This window comes from Pelophylax lessonae (genome assembly GCF_965119305.1).
Source record: "Pelophylax lessonae genome assembly, chromosome: 12".
Lineage (NCBI taxonomy): Eukaryota > Metazoa > Chordata > Amphibia > Anura > Ranidae > Pelophylax > Pelophylax lessonae.
This window is the reverse complement of record NC_138779.1, coordinates 95,977,587-95,985,667: the sequence shown is the minus strand read 5'-3', so window position 1 is coordinate 95,985,667 and position 8,081 is coordinate 95,977,587.

The window sequence follows — 8,081 nt, the reverse complement described above, 5'->3', positions numbered from 1 at the left end:
AATCGTTGTCTGAATCTTCTGGAGTTTCTCCGCAGGGAGAAACACCTTTGCCAGGGATGTGTCTAAAATTAGACCCAGATATTCCAGCCTCCTGATGGGAACCAGAGATGACTTCTGCAGGTTCACCAGCCACCCGAACTCTTGCAAAGAGATCATAGTGATCTCCAAGTTTAGCAACAGAGCCTGCGGAGACACTGCACGGAGAAGAAGATCGTCTAGGTAACCTAGAATCGATATGCCCTGCTGTCGCAACAGCGCCAAAACTGGGGCCAACACCTTTGTGAAGACCCGGGGAGCAGAGGCAAGACCAAAGGGTAACGCCGCAAACTGATAATGGTTCTCTCCTAGGGAAAAACGCAGGAAACGCTGATGTCCTGCGTAAATGGGAATGTGAAGATAGGCATCCTTGATGTCTATGGACGCCAGAAAATCCCCCTGATGCAGGGAGGCCGCTACTGTGCGAATGGACTCCATCTTGAATTTTTGTACCCTGACAAAATGATTCAGTGTTCTCAAGTCCAGAATTGGACGCACCTTGCCCTCTTTCCTGGGTATTGTTAATAGGTTCGAATAGAACCCCTGAAAACGTTCTGTCCAAGTAACGTGGACCACCACTCCTTGTTGCATCAAATCCGTTACTGCCCCCCGCAAAGCTTTTAAGCGATCCGAGGATAGTCGAATATTGGAAGGGAAGAATCGCACCGGTGGAAGTGATCGAAACTCGATCTTATATCCCGATCGTATGACTTCGCGAACCCATTTGTCCGGGATTCTGGAAAGCCATGGATCCGGAAACTGGTGAAGACGTCCCCCCACCCCAGATATGGGTGGGGGGCGCACCTTCAGGCTTTAGTGGTCTTATCCTCAGCTCTGGAAGAGCCGGACTTTTGTTTACCCGACCAGCGCCCCTTGAAACCTCCTGGAGGGGCTTTGGAGGGCTTTGACTTATCGCCCGCCCCAGCGGGACGAAAAAACTTTTTATGAGCGGAAAAGGAAGGCCCCCCGTCTCTGACGAGGTCCTTTACCCTTAGTATTCTGTGGCAAAAAAGTGCTCTTGCCCCCGGTGAGATCCTTGATAATCTCATCCAAGGTGGCCCCAAATAGGCGATTCCCTTGAAAGGGGAGATTAGCCAAAGCTTGGAACCTTGATCCGCCGACCAGCACTTTAACCACAACACACGCCTGAGGACCACTGCTGAAATCGATACACGCCCCAACAATGGAGTGGCGTCCAGAGCGGCGTCACAGACAAACTGTAGCCCTTGTATCATCTGTTCCAGCAAGTCTGATACTGCCGGGGGGATACTTCTCCCCTCTAGGTCACGGCGTAACAACTTGGTCCATTCTGTCAATGTTTGTGAGACCAGACCAATGGCAATCATTGGCCTAAAGGCTGACCCTATCAGGGAAAAAATGGAGCGGGATAGCGCTTCCACTTTACGATCCACTGGATCCCTAAAGGACGGTGCGTCCTCCAATGGAATAACAGTAGCTTTATTTAGTCTGGAAATCGGTGAATCCACCAATGGTGGTACCGTCCATATTTTTAAGGAGGGATTCCTCAAACGGATAGCGCCTAGCAATCCGTTTGGAAATACCAGGGGTTTGTTTTGGACAACCTCATTCCTCTTTAATTATATTACCAAAACATTTGGGCAAGGGAAACACCTTCGCCATCTTGGTAGGTTTGAGAGTACCAAAAGGAATTTCAGTATCAGCTACCTCTGCTGGTGTAACCTCAAGTCTTAAGGTTTCCCGGACAGACACAATTAGTGAATCCACCAATGTTTCTTCTAGTGCTATGGCGGAGGCAGAAACGTCCTCCTCACTATCTGAGGAGACGGTACCCGAGACACAAGCCCCCGAAGAGGGACCTGCAGCCGCAGTGACAGGCTCAGAATCTATCTGATATGTCAGATGAAATACGGGTAGGCAGGGGTCGTTTCTTCACCCCCCGCCCCTGACAGGCCACCTCCACCCGGGATACAAAAGACTCCAGGACCGCTGATAATGCATCTATAGTGAGTGGAGAGTTGGAGGGTCCCGTGGTCACCTCGAGGGGATCAGGTGGGGATACATGTGTCGCAGGGTCCATGGCAAAGCCAGGCACCTGTCGGCAAACAAATGACAAAATTTGAAATTAAAGAAAAAACTTTTTCTCTTTAAAGTAATCCCTCAGCGCAATGGCGCCCCTCAGTGACCACTTGCTTTGGAGCCCCCACAGCGAGAGAAGAGATACCCCCAAGGCTTACCACCTGATGCACAGAAGTTCCTACCGGACTACTCTCAGCGCTGTCTTTACAGGACAGGAAGTCTTGTGGATTGATCTACCCAGGTAAAGGAAGCGGCCCGCCCCTTCCGGCACTCCCACCGCTGCTCCACGAGGCTGGGTGTATCCAAGATGGCCGCCGCCATAGAGGGGACATCTAGGCTACGCCAAAATGGCGGCCCTGCGTGGCCCACGGAAAAATGGCGCTCCGCGTGTTTGCAGCCTCTGCCGGTGCGATGCCCGCGGCCCCATACCTGACCGCTTCCATGCTACAGCCGACCGATCGACTCAAAAGGATGGTGTTCCGGGCTGCAACCAACCGATCAACGGTAGGTGTCTGACAGTGTTCTTAGTGGGAATGCCTGCGGCGCCATCTCCATCCCTGACAACCCCAGTTTTATGGCTTTGAAAGGATGGTGTTTCGTGCGCTGCAACCGACCGATCACACGGTAGGTGTCCGACAATCTGCCTGATTGTTTTACTGGCCATCCTCCCTGACCAACCTTAGCAAATTAAGCGGTAAGTGTTTGACAATCTGAATGACCGTTCACTAGTAATGCCCGCGGCATCATACTCCATCCTTTACCCCTTAGCCATGGATATAGTAAGTCTCTAACCAAGCCTGGAGCTCAGTGACCAATTGTATATCTTTACAGGACAAGCCTTAATTAGGTAGGGAAGATAGGAGGAGTATGTTACAGGATAGAGGGGAACCCGGGATTATGAGGGTCCGATTATCCCACGGAGGGGGCCTGCGTCCACCCGACAGAGGTAGAGGGGGGGACCTTCTATTCACCATACCGGAACAGGCGGGCACCAACTCCTGACAGAACCCCTCTCCACCGCAGTGGGGGGCTGTCGGCCAACACAGACGCCACTACTCCAATTTCAGATTTGGTCGTAGGCGACCTGACAAGACGTTTAACTCGCAGGGCCAGTCCCTGTCCAGTGGGACTAGGTCGCGGCCGACCCAGTGCGGAGCTAGGGTGATCACTGGATCTCAGCATCCCGCTCGCCCAGCTCCAGCATAATTGCTTGAATGTGTCGCGACCGACCCAGCGCGGAGCTGGAGCCTGCACGCGCTTGTAGGCCGGGGGGGGTGATCACTGGACCTCAACATCCAGCCCGTCGCCCAGATCCGGCATAATTGCTTGAAGATCTCACAGGAACAACTGGAGAAAAAAGCTAACTAAAAAAGATCTAAAAAATCTTGCCAGGACCAAAGATCCCAGCAAGGAACTTAGGTCCTTACTCCTGACTAGACAGAAAAAAACTAACATCCTGTAGCAGGGAGAGAGAGGATGTACCCCCTGGGACTGCCCCCAGAACATTTTTTCTGCCTAGTGTCCTACTCCTGTAGAGGGCAGTATAACCCAATTGATATTAATCAAGAGGACTGCGTCTGTCAATCAGCGACAGAGAAAGTTTATTTTAAAAACAGATTCTCCCATCCTTTTAAGCAGGAAAAGTTTTCCCAAATCTAAAGCCTCGTACACACGCAACGAATTTCCGCCGACCGGTCGTCCGTCTTTTGTCCAGAGTAGTGTCTGTTGGTTGGAATGTGCTCTAGACTGCACACGAATTTTGATGTCATGTGTTGGATTGCTTTGTATGTGTTCTTTCATCTCTGAGCATGCCTAGTCTTGCTCATAAGATTTTTCCCCATCGAAAAATCCTTACTAATGAGACGAAAATCAGATGTGTTTTGATGGGTCGACAAAAATTTTATAGCCTGCACACCAGATTTTTTTCAGCCGCAAAGTCGGAGTCGGTTGTCGGAAGTATCATACTAACAAGCCGAAAATCGGCAGATCGGTCAGACAAAAATTCCCGGCCGAATTTCCACTCGTGTGTACGGGCTTTTACAGAAGTCCCTTAAACAACCAACTTTTTTGAACCCGGGACAGCCACACACTTATTGAAATTTTAGCTAGGTTCTGCGGAACTGGCCAAATTTCGATCCTTCTATGGCTAGCTTAAGACTAATGAAGATTTGGGAAACACCAGTCTAGCCTGTTAAGTTGTATAAAGCCTACATTCTCATTGGTTACTTAGGCAACACCTCTTCTTTGATCCAGTTAATCAATTTGGTTTTAAAACTTCTATTTATTAAACTTTGTATATTTGAGGAGTCAGTGCATAAGAATGGATTACACAGCCTCTCCAAGTTGTCAAACTATAAAAATACATCAACTTAATAGAAAACAAAAAATCTGAATAACTTCAAAAGCTCAAAGTCCAAAACATAAAAGACAAAAAACAGAGGTGATGAACATATATATTTTTTAATTCTTTTTTTGCTCATATTTTCTTTTTATGTGCTTCACCCAATGTGCCATAAATGTGTGCAATGCATCAAATGACATGAAATGCACACCTTAAAAGCAGCCAAGGGACAAGAACTTTCAACTGTATCTGCTGCAACAAATACAATATATATATTTCTCTGGAAAAAAAAAACCCATGCATATTGCACATTTTTGACATTATGTATATAAAATAGGCTTCCTTATATACAGATACAAGAAATAATGGATTTTTTGCAGTTTAACTTCATCATGGAAGTGGCATGGCACAATTTAAAAAAGAAGTTAATTTTTTATCAACAGTGACCCTAGTGCAGGTCAGACCTTGGCAGAAAGGAGGCAAGAGAGTTGGTAGTTAAACCAAGCAGGGTTGTTTTGCTCGGCAAAAGAGGACATGCGAAAAGGGCTTCACAAATACCTTATACCGAGCACCCAACTTGGAATAGCCAATAGAAGACCGTATAAGCACAAAAATGTTTCTATGGTGTGGCATGCTCTATACCCAAAGACTAAAATGACTTTTCTCCATGCTTTTATCAGGAAAGGTTCACTTTTAGTGACAGTAATTCTAGATGGAACAGTGTATTTTTGCCCTGACAGTACGTAAAGCACAACTGAATACCTAATATCCTAACACTTCTGATATTACTTATTCTGCTCCTTAGTTGATTAAATGATTACATAGTTAGGCCTTTGTCTAATACAGCAGGAAAGGTAAATCAGGGCTGGAAAGCCAGAGAGCCAACATGCATGAAAACATTGCTGCCTTGTCCGTTGGTAACAAAACCCTCATTCTTAAGCAGCATCAGCGTTTTCTAAATTCAAACTAGTAAACTTAGTGGTAGACCCCAAATACAATACATATTATAGACCAGTTGCTAAAAGTCAATAAGCCTGCAAAACAGTCCCTTTTTGAATGGAAGCATAATCTGCCTGATGGCTCATAGATTGAGCCTACTTAGTCTGTAACACAACATATGTGTGTATTTTAACCACTTAAGGACTGGAAGGTTTTACTCCTTTAAATGACCAGGTAATTTTTCTGTGATATGGCACTGCATTACTTTAACTGACAATTCCGCGGTTGTGCGATGCTGTACCCAAATAAAATTGATGTCCTTTTTTCCCCACAAATAGAACTTTCTTTTGGTGGTATAAGATCACCTCTGAGATTTTTATTTTTTGCGCTATAAACAAAAAAAGCGACAATTCTAGAAAAAACAAACACTGTACTTTCTGCTATAAAACATTCCCAATAAAAAAAAAAAAAAAAAAAAAATTCATCATTTTAGGCCAGTGACATTACTACAGTAATCAGTGCTAAAAATATGCACTGTTACTCTAATGACACTGGCAGGGAAGGTGTTAACACTAGGAGCAATCAAAGGGAAATGTGTGCCTAGAGAATGCTTTCTAACTGTGTGGGGGGTGGGCTCACTGAATGAACACCATGAGATCTGAATGAGACCTGTGTTCCTAAATAGGAGGAATACAGGATCCCTGTGATTAGAACGGACAGAACAGCGATCTGCCATGTTTACCAATTGGCGCACGCGCACCACACTAACTGCTACATGAAGCGACGTACATGTACATTGTTTGGCATAACAGAGCCGGCCTGCCGCAGTTTTAACTATGGCGGCTGGTTGGCAAGTGGTTAAATGTCCTGGTTAACCAGCTCTTTATCTTTCCAGTAAGGGCAGTGGCCTCTTTACAAGCAGAACTTTAAAAATTAATAATAAACTAAAGACTTTTGCCTCAGTGCAACTATAATCTTTCCCTTAAAGTACATCCTATGTAACCAATATATAAAGAGATACTAAAAAAAAAAAAAAATGTTAATCCTAAAAAAACTTCTGTCCACTATTGCTTGTAATGTCACCCAATGTCAAAACACTGGTCATGACACCGGGTAATGCTAGGTGACCAGCACCAGCAGGTAAACAATCCAAAGATTCCGGGATTAAATGTGGTTCTCAGCTGTTTTTATTCTTTACTATGTATGTATGTATGTATTTAAAAGGGTGATTTTTATTTATAAAGACAATTGGGGGGGGGGGGGGGGGGCGGGGTCATACAAGCTTCAAAAGCTGCTACAACACAACCACAAATTAGACTATTTTATCTTTCTCCACATACAGGGTGGTAAAAACAATCTGTGACCAAAATAAAAAAAAAAAAATATATAAAGTTCTGACGAAAAATTGCCAAACCCAAAGAAAGAAGCTGTTTAGTGTGATTTATAACTCTTAGCCATTTACCATTCAGGATACGTGACTGTGGGGCTGAACTTGAATGTGAGCTCTAAAACAAGTATGCCAAGACAGACTGAAAAATAAAAAACCTCTTTATATAACATTTTACATGCCAAATGATCTTGACAAATGATTTAAATTAAACTAAAAAATACTATACTCGATTTACTATGGTACGCCAAATCACCACTGGGGCACCCAGTCCTTTTCCAATCTCACAATTAGTTAAATGGAGGTCACCTGTGTGTAATCCAGGGGTTTCAAATGATTGTAGTTTAAATACATGTGTAAGGCCCCTTTCACACAGGCGGACCGTAAGATGCACCTGTAAGTTTTTTTGGCTGGTCTGAACCGTCACCCCATGCATCTCTATGGGGCATCGGATGTCCGCTGACATCCGATCCGTCAAATCTGGACGGATGGAAACCCTATTTTACATCCGTCCAGTGGATCGGATGAGAACGGACAGATGGTCCGTTCCCATCAGATTCCCCTTAGAGATGCATGGGGACCTGACAGCTGTGTCTCTGCACACAGCACGGAGAACAGCTGTCATTCTCCTGCTCAGAGAGGGATCGGCTGATCGATTCCCCGCTGAGAAAAACGGAGTCCGTCCGACGGACTCCATGTGTGAAAGAGCCCTAATGGAAACAACCCAAAAAGAACACTCCAAGGAATGCCATGAAAACATCACCAAACTGAGTGATACAGATAGACTGAAGGGGGCCACAAAGGATAGATCATAATCTGCAGGTCTAATTTGCTGAGATAAGAGAGACTACTTGTCCTCATAAAAAACTGTTGCCTGACCGTGCTTTACCAGTCACAGCTTTATGAGAGAGTGGCAAAAGGAAGCCACTTTATATTAAATGATGCCATTAAACATTAATTTAATGAGTAACTCCACTTATATCTGGTATATTGCATAGATTTTACCAAACTTTATTACAGAGTTATACTTTGTTATTATAAAGAAATAGTTGTTTGTTTCCATGTGGAAAGTGAAGCTCATGGGACTTTATAATTCTCAATCCGATGCTGCACTTCCAGGGTTCCATTTAAAAAAGTTGCAGGGTCTGAATCGCTTTAGACATGATTTCCCTTTGGGAGCATCACACCAAAAAAGACATTATTGCAGGGGATGCCCAAAATCTGACCTGCAACTCAGTGCAGACTTTGGAAAATCAGTAAGCCAATCACACTAGCAGGAAATGACATATTTGGGGGGTGTTCTGTAAATCTTTGTACAGA